The sequence below is a fragment of the Panicum hallii genome, chromosome 3 (assembly GCF_002211085.1).
Source record: "Panicum hallii strain FIL2 chromosome 3, PHallii_v3.1, whole genome shotgun sequence".
Lineage (NCBI taxonomy): Eukaryota > Viridiplantae > Streptophyta > Magnoliopsida > Poales > Poaceae > Panicum > Panicum hallii.
In genome coordinates, this window is record NC_038044.1 from 28,001,704 (window position 1) to 28,010,463 (window position 8,760).

Here is an 8,760-nt window from a genome sequence, read left to right on the forward strand (position 1 = left end):
TGGATCCGCATCTTCGGATAGGCCTTCTCTCTTTAGAGGCAGCAGTTCTCATCTGAGCCGAAGAAGTGCACTTCAGCGATGTCTAGATGAGGCTATGCAAGTAAGTCATATGTAGTTTGCATGTGTAATTTATTTTTTAATAACAATAAATATATATTTGTATTTGAACAGCAAGAAGAGGAAGGTAGTGGTGCGGATGAGGAAGAATATGTCGCGAACGTGGATGGCGATGGAGGTAGCGGAGAGGGAGATGGGTGCGAGGACAGAGAAGAGTGCGAGGATGGAGATGATGGAGATGCAGAGGAGGAGGAGGAGGAGGATGAAGAGGAGGATACTGCTGCACAAATTGTGTTCAGGTACTTACAATCATTTCATGAAAAATTTTGTATGAGCTAGCTAACTAATACACCACATTTAGATTTAGAGGCAACAATGTGATGACTCCTGCAGCAACCAATCCAGCAAATCGTCGACTGATTAGGCCACATGGGGATTGGTAAGTAATATATTTTATTATTGTCATTGTTTTATTTAATATATTGTATAGTTCCAATAAGAAACATGATGGATAACATGTTCTAATTGCAGGCAGTGGGACGATATTTGTTGGGAGGGAAAAAATAGGTTAAGACCTGTGAATGCAACATTGGGAACACTTTGTCGGTTTCACTACCCAGGAATGGTCACAGTTGGAGGTGTGCTTCAGCCTGCATTGAAGTGGGAGCATTATAAGCTGCAATCGGATGACCAGGGCGTCACGACGGCAGCGAGAGTTTGGAATGACTTTTGGGTACTTTTTTATCTTAACTTGTCTAACTTGTATAACTAATATCTATTTGATTCATTTATGAGTTGACTAATGAATTAATTTTTCTTTTTAGGAGAGGTATCGTTTGCCGGAGGAGGAGGAGCAGTGCCTACAAGATAGGGCTCGTTCTGTGTTTGACAAGGCAGCGACGAAGGTGGTGAGGGACATGATGTCCAATGCTCGTATACAGTGCGTTTGTTTGTACTACAAGAAAATAAAGCTGCAACACATGAACAAGAAATTGGGTGCTTCTGAGATATATCTTCGAGAGGATGAGTACCTTGAAGCTGATATTAGCGGTTTGCCTTGGTTGAGAAAGTGTCCGGATGCTTGGCGAGCACTTTGTGCTTATTGGGCTTCACCTAGCTTTGTGGAAAAATCTAGAATGAAGAGAGCTAATCGTCAAGCAGGACCACGGGTTACGCAGAGATATGGGGCTGATGGACATCTTCGTTTGGCTCGTCGAATGGTACGTGTTTATTATTCAATTTGTTTACTATGTGCTTACTTGCAATATCACAATTTTTTCTTTATCAGGAGGCACAAAGTGGGGTGGCACCAAGCTATATTGAAACATACATTCGAGGCCACCACGGCCCAGATCCTACACAGCCAGATTTGCTTTGCAGTGACAATGCCACGCAGACTCTGGTTAGTAAAATAATATGATTTCAATTAAGTGATGATTTCAATATAATCTTATTATTGGTTGTCTAAATGGTAAGGCGAGATATGGCGATGAAATGGTGTCACGTCATGGGGAGGAGTATGATTGGAGGACGAGTGATGTGGATGTCGGTGCATTATACTCAAGCGGGGGAGGGAAGAAACATGGCAGGTTTAGCATGTTGAATGGAGTTATTGATACAAGTGGTGCTTTGAGTGAGGCAAGGTGTTCCCAGTCCACTCAGAATTCTCGGGGCTACCAACAGCAAAGTCAAAGGGAAACTGTAATGCAGGAGAAGATAAGGCAGCATGAAGAGGCGATGCAGAGGCAAGAGGAGTGGGCAAGGCAACAGCACGAGTACATGCAAAATTTTTTCGCTCAGCATCGACAGATTCAGGTACTATGCAAGTTTTATATTTTTTCAAGTCTTTATGCACTTTTCATTGCTATAAGATATTTAATCTACTTTTGGTTTGTAGGAAATGCTAGCGGCTACTCTTGGCTCACAATTTAATTTGCCACCTCTTCCTTCGCCTCCTCCTCCACCGCCGAATTTTGTACCATTTGTGCGTGTACCGTCTCCACAAGTGGTAATTATATCGTATAACTAGCAATGCTCAACTTGTCTTACATATGCGTACTAAATAGATTTAACTTTTTCTATAATCAGGGTTCGACGAGTACTCATCCTCGAGGAGTTTCCGCCAGCCCGTCCACGCCAGCATCGGCACCGCGTAACATTTCTGGAGGTGACTGCGGCAGCGGACATAACATTACCCCTCCTCCTTGATTTGTGTTTTCGCGTTGTAGGCTCTTGCACTTGCCATGTAGGACTAGCAGGGGAGCGTGTCGAAAGTACTTCGGTGGATAACTTGCTTTGGATATGTTATGCTTTGGATATGTTTGTTATGTATGTTAAGTAGGCCTAGCAGGGGACCGTGTCGAAAGTCCTTCGGTGGAGAACTTGCTTTGGATATGTTATGCTTATGGATATGTATGTTAAGTAACTGCTTTGGAGGTTATCGATATCATGTGATATCGTATCTCGTTCTTCAATTATATTTATTGGATGTTGATGTATTTCATAAATATGATCTGATTGTATGTTGATGGAGGATCTATATAGGGCATCAGGTAGCTGAACCTGCTGGCTGGAGGTCCCAGTATTTTCGTCGGCTTCTGGCCGACGAAAATAAACTGCGTTAATTTCGTCGGTCACGGGCCGACGAAAATACTCCATGTATTTTCGTCGGCCAGTTAAGCCCACGAAAATGGCTTACTTCTTTTCGTCGGCTAAATTGGCCGACGAAAATAGTGGTGTATTTTCATCGGCTTTTGTGGCCGACGAAAATAGATGTATTTTCGTCGGCAGCCGACGAAAATAGTCCTATTTTCGTCAAGTTTATTTCGTCGGCCTATTTTCGTCGGCATTAGGCCTATTTTCGTCGGCTTGTGGCCGACGAAAATGTCCTGTTTTCCCGTGCTCAGGTGAATCTATCTCCACAATTCGAGAAGCGATATCTAAAGACACATGGTGCTGGGTTATCCAATTCATACCTAAAAGAACATCCATTCCTTCTAGGTCTAACAGAAGCAAATCCGTTTTCATCAATTGACTACCCAGCTGAAGTGGTATCTTTCTACAAATTTGATTTGATAGGATTTTTCCACCAGGAGTTGTTATCTTATAATCTCCATTAGTAGGATAGATATCCAAGCCTATTTTAGTCCCATACTTTGCACTGACAAAGCTATGGGTAGCTCCAGAGTCAAAAAGAACAATTACTGGGTGATGGTTGATAGAAAATGTACCCGTCATTATTGGTGTCCCTTTGGGGAGTTCGGAGAGTGTGGTGAGGTTCACCCTTCCTTGGTGGACCTGAACCACTTGCCTCTTGCCCTTGCTTTTGCTGGTTGGACTGAAGGTTTGCCCTTGGAAAGACTTCCTAGGTTGAGGGCAATCCTTAATGAAGTGGGACGGGCTTCCGCAGTTAAAACAATGATAGTTGCTGTTTCCTTGGTTGGCTGGCGGAAAGCTCGGCCGCAGACTTTGTTGTGGTTGCTGCTGAGGTTGAGATGTCGGTGGTCGGTTGAATCGTGCCTGTTGGGGTGGTCTAGCTACCCATCTGCCAGGCAAATTGCCTCGAGGCGGGGCTCGAGGGGCATTCCTCGGGACCAACCGATACCTTAACAGTTGTGTAGTTGAGGGCCCTGTGGTGTCTTCCTCTTCTTTTCTGCTCTATGGGCTGAGATGCAGTCTTCCTGAGTCATGGCCATGTTGACCAGTTCATTGAAATTATCAGCCCTTACCAAATTCAATCGTTCTTTGAGTTTGGTATTAAGGCTTCGACGAAAACGATCTCTTTTGCGGGCATCACTGTCCGCATGGTATCCCGCGAATTGGCACAAGTAGTTGAAAACTTGTGCGTATTGCATGACGGTGCGGGTTCCTTGAGTCAGGTTCAGAAATTCATTGAGCTTGCGCTCAATGAGTCCCTCGGGTATATGGTGCGCTCGAAAGACGGTCCGGAACTCGTCCCAAGTGATGACATGATCAGCAGGCTGCATAGCTGAGGATCCTTACCTTCTTACCTCACGATCGTAGGTGTCATTACAGGAAATAAGGTTGAGTTGTACATAAATTTAAGTTTTGACGGAAAGTAGTGCTGCAAGTCAGAACTATCTATACATATATACATACTCTAGTAGCCACCTGTTAATTCCTATATACTTCCCTAGGGCTTTGCGTTCTAAACACCAACCTTAACGGATCCAACGTATGTTGTAAACTCATTTGTTGGCCAATTTTACTCTGAAAACACTTTGTAAGAGCTATTCCAGATGTAAAAGTAAACCTACAGCTCTGATACCAGCTGTGGCAGAACCGCCTGAATTATTCCGGCTCAAGTGCGCTAGTCATCGCTGTTAGCCGATACTAACTCAACGCACTTCAAACGGAACAACCCATTGGTCTGTCAGGTCTCTGCCCGATACAACCACGGTTCAACAGGATCGAAGTAGGTTTACCTCGCACGAAGGCGAGTTTATAGTAGCTCATCAACTTTCAATTTACAGATATGCAAATATTTTTACAAATCTTGTTCAAGCTTAAACTAAAACTTATACAAACAGTGTTTAAACTAACACGCTGAACAGCTTGTCCAAGCTCACAGCGGAAGGAAAAGAACACGCGACTACACACGTCGCAAAGGTTGATACCATGCTCAGCCCAAGGCCTGGTGTCACTCAGGAGGGTCACTGCCAGCCGGGGACGGGTCCCACTCCACGGACCAGCCAAAAGGAACAGGCGTTGGCCATGCAGGTTTGTCTGTGGGACTCTCGAAGGCTATACCTGAAAAAGATATTAGCAAGACTGAGTATTCTAATACTCAGCAAGGCGTACCCAGGATTGGGTATACTGCAGCCCGTAACTAGACTCGTGAAGGCATTGTAAAGGCTTTGGGTTTATTTTCAGCTGAAAAGCAACAAAGAGTATAAACTACTTTCAAATTTTAGCTTTCATATCCTAGTTGATTAACCATTCTAGGTTAGCACCTACGCTAAACATGCAGGGTATTGATTATCATCCATCAAGATTGTTCCATCATTAGTTACACTTCTTACTCTATGTGGCAGAAGGAATAAGCAGTCTCAATCTTCGTGAGAAACGGACGATTCTGAATCGAATTCAACCTTGCAAGGGTAAACCTAACTCACATGCTTGGAACATCCAAAGATCATTCCGAAGCAACCGTTTGCCTTTCATTCCGGGTCGTGGAACAGGGCCACCACAAGCGACTGTAGGACCGTACGTACACCAATTGTGCAGGACATACGTTTGTAGCGCGACTAGATGATCCCGTATTCCTGTCTGCCTTGCAGAACGTACTCCCGCACGTCGGTGCGTCAGAAAAACCAAATTACTAGTGGTGGGAGGTATGTCCACTTGCCGGGCCGATTGGTTACCAGGCTTACCGCTTTACCATATTTCGCGGTATGTGGCTAGTACTTTAAAATGCTTAACCACCACTACCACACGCTGCGACCTTAATAACTTTTATCAAAACAGACAGGGTAAACCTCCAGGTCATGGTACCGTACATGACCCTGTCCATTATCCTTATAGTAATTGCAGAGTAGTAAACACGCAACTCCTATGTCGCGCGAGTGACAGGAAATCACTCGACTTTTACCGGCCCTATTTAGCAGAGCGTCTGCGCGATAAGGACTTGGGTACATTACATTGGATTCCTAAGATCTTATGCAACTAGGGTTCCATTTCAACTCCTAGACGTAATGCAAGATATATAATATAATAATGAAATTGTAGTAAATTGAAATACTGGGGTATGCATCGGGGCTTGCCTTCTTGAGTGGGGTTGGCGGCAAGAGTGTCAGAGACTTTCGAACTTTGGTTCGGGGCTTCAGTTAGATCCTCGGCGATGTTTGCCGGGTCTTCAGAAAACCCTTGGTCTTGTCCCAAGACCAACTCGTAGTCTCCGTCGTCGAGCGTCGTTGATTCTACGTGATATGCAATAATTTAATTGAGATGGTGCTTGAGTTAAAGATTTTATTTCACAATAAAGTTGCAATCCAATAATTAACACACATGAACTTATGAAACAAGGGGGTTTTATCTTTTAAATTATCATTTATACTTAGGTTATGGTTAAATTACCATTTGTGATGAATTATAGTGACAAAATCCTTTGTAGTCACTAATGCATGGATTAGCAGTGACGATAGGTTTTCATCACAAATTCCTAAATAAACTGTGACAAATCCATTTTCCATGACAATTTCATGTCTAATTTGCAACATAGTAAAATTGTGAACAAGTTAGAGTCACTCATTATTTTCATATTTGTTTGTTGTTAATAAGTCTTACTTATTTCTACCAAAAAAAAGACCAACTTGATGATCACATCACATAACTGTAGAGAGATCCAACGACTGGTGAGTGGCCCACTGCTATGGATGTTTGGAAGGCAATCTATCAGAAGCCTGATGGGATGTGGTCAGTTCCAAATGGTGAAGAAATATTGGTACAAAATTCATCTTTTCTACACAAGTTTTACACATAAATACTTTGTTTAGTTCTTACTCTTTATATTAAAATATTTGCAGAACAATCTTCATGCAGTAGCTGAAACAGAGCAAGAAAAGATCGCATCTGCTCCAGTGCCATTAGTTGAGCACTTTGCATTAGTCCTTGGCAGAAAACCAAACCACTCTCTGTTGGATAACTCAGGCGTGTTCTGCTCTTGATCTTGTACAGCTAGGAGTATCGTGTCAATTTGTTTTTGGTTGAACCAGACCCCAGCATTGGGCACGTCTAGTGCGAGTTCGATGCGTGCTTCAGTTCACGCGAGAACCGGTCGTAGAGTCCGAGCTCCGAGGCATGTTCTGGAGTGGCGGGATGGCGCCGCTCGGGGAGGAACATGGTGTGCTGTGCGCGTCGTGGCCGCATGGCTTTTGCATGTTCTTGTTTTCCCTTCCATGTATAGAGGATCAGAAAAACGGGCAAGTTAAGCGGCACCAATTCCAGTTTCCAGTTCGCGTGTGTGCCTGCAGCTCCGTCATCTTCATTGACGCCTGCGAGCTGTCCAACCCTGGCATGGGTTGGAACAATTGGCATCAGAGCCGAGTTCAAGTTCAGGCGCTGGGACCATGCCCAGGCGATCGAGTGGGCGCTAAAGGCTCGCGGACAATCGGCTTCCACCGCTACGGCGAGCTAGCTGGGAGACGACTCCACTGCCAGGGGGGAAGGGGCTGTGCTACGTCCGGCAGTCGCAGCGAGCGTGGTCTGGTAAGGAGATTAGCAGCGGCGGCTCCTTCCCGGCACTCACGAAAATGAACTAACTACAAAGACTGGGCGGTGCTCATGCGTGTGATGCTGCAGGCACGGGGTCTGTGGATCGCGGTGAGCAACAGCACCGATGACTACGTCGAAGATCGGATGGCACTGGAGGTATTCTCCAAGGCTGTCCCGGCGGAGATGATGGGACCTGTCACTGCCAAGGCGACTGCTAAGATTGCGTGGGACACGATCAGGATGATGAACATCGGCGCAAGGCCAAGGCGAACACCCTCTGTCCGAGTTTGATGCCCTCAAGTTCCACGAACGGGAGACGGTCGACGAATTCGGCATCCACATCAACGGGCTCACGAATCGACTCACGGTCCTTGGCAGACCCTACACCGAGGAGGAGATCATCCAAAAATTCCTTCAAGCGCTGCCGCCAAGGTACTCTCAAATTGCCATGTCAATTGAGACCCTCCTCGACCTCAGTGATGTCTCGGTGGAGGAGCTCATCAGGCACCTCAAGGCCTCCGAGGAACGCCATGACCTCGGCGGCGCATCTGGGTCCATGGCGAAGCTGAACCTCACGGAGGGGGAGCTCGTGGCGCGCGTTGTGTCGCGGCTGCAGCTGGGTGGTAATGGCTCAGCATTGGGCTCGGGCCACGGCAGAGGCCACGGTCGAGGTCACCGAAAGGGTCACAGCGGAGGTCGGCCACCCAATACTGGCTACAGCGACAACAATGATGTGAACAGGCCAATCTCCCGCGATCGGTGCAAGTACTGCGGCAAGAAAAGGCACTGGGCTCGTAAGTGTCGCAAGAAGAAGCGTGAAAAGGCGGCCCATCTAGCCCAGGCTGAAGAACGGAAGGAGCCCATGTTGATGCTGGCCACAACGGAGTTCAACGCCTCCACTTCTTCCCAGACACCGCCGCCGCCTGCGAGCTCACTGGCACCGGCAAGATCAACCCCGATCCACGTCGATGAGAACAAGCACTTCATCCAGCTCAGCGATGGGCGCAAGGGGGAGTCCGCCAGATGGATCCTCGACATGGGTGGGTGCCACCAACCACATGACGGGCGCGCGGTCAGCCTTCTCCGAGCTCGACACCGGCATCCGCAGCACCGTCAAGTTCAGTGATGGATCCATGGTCAGCATCGAGGGACGTGACACGGTCCTCCTCAAGTGCAAGAACGGTGAGCTCCAGGCGCTCAACGGGGTGTACCACATCCTACACCTCATCGCCAGCATCGTCAACTTGGGATAGCTCGACGAGGAGGGGACACGTGGATCTGTGATGATGGCATGCTCAAGATCTAGGATCCGCAACGCTGGCTGCTGGCAACGGTGACCCGCTCGACATACCGGCTCTACATCCTCAAGCTCGACATCGGCAGGCTGGTGTGCCTAGCGACGCAAGGCACCATTGTTCAGATGATGCAGAGAAGCCGATCAAAGCACTCCAATATGCAGAAGCCTAACTC

At 46.8% G+C, this 8,760-nt stretch overlaps 1 long non-coding RNA gene across 1 annotated transcript; it reads left to right on the forward strand.

Annotated features, from left to right (window-relative positions):
• The first annotated feature begins 436 nt into the window (after nucleotides 1-436).
• LOC112887975 lies at nucleotides 437-1,145 on the forward strand. The gene is made up of 3 exons (XR_003227673.1): nucleotides 437-496; nucleotides 589-790; nucleotides 882-1,145. It is a non-coding gene; the product is annotated as an uncharacterized LOC112887975 (long non-coding RNA).
• Nucleotides 1,146-8,760: the final 7,615 nt, after the last annotated feature.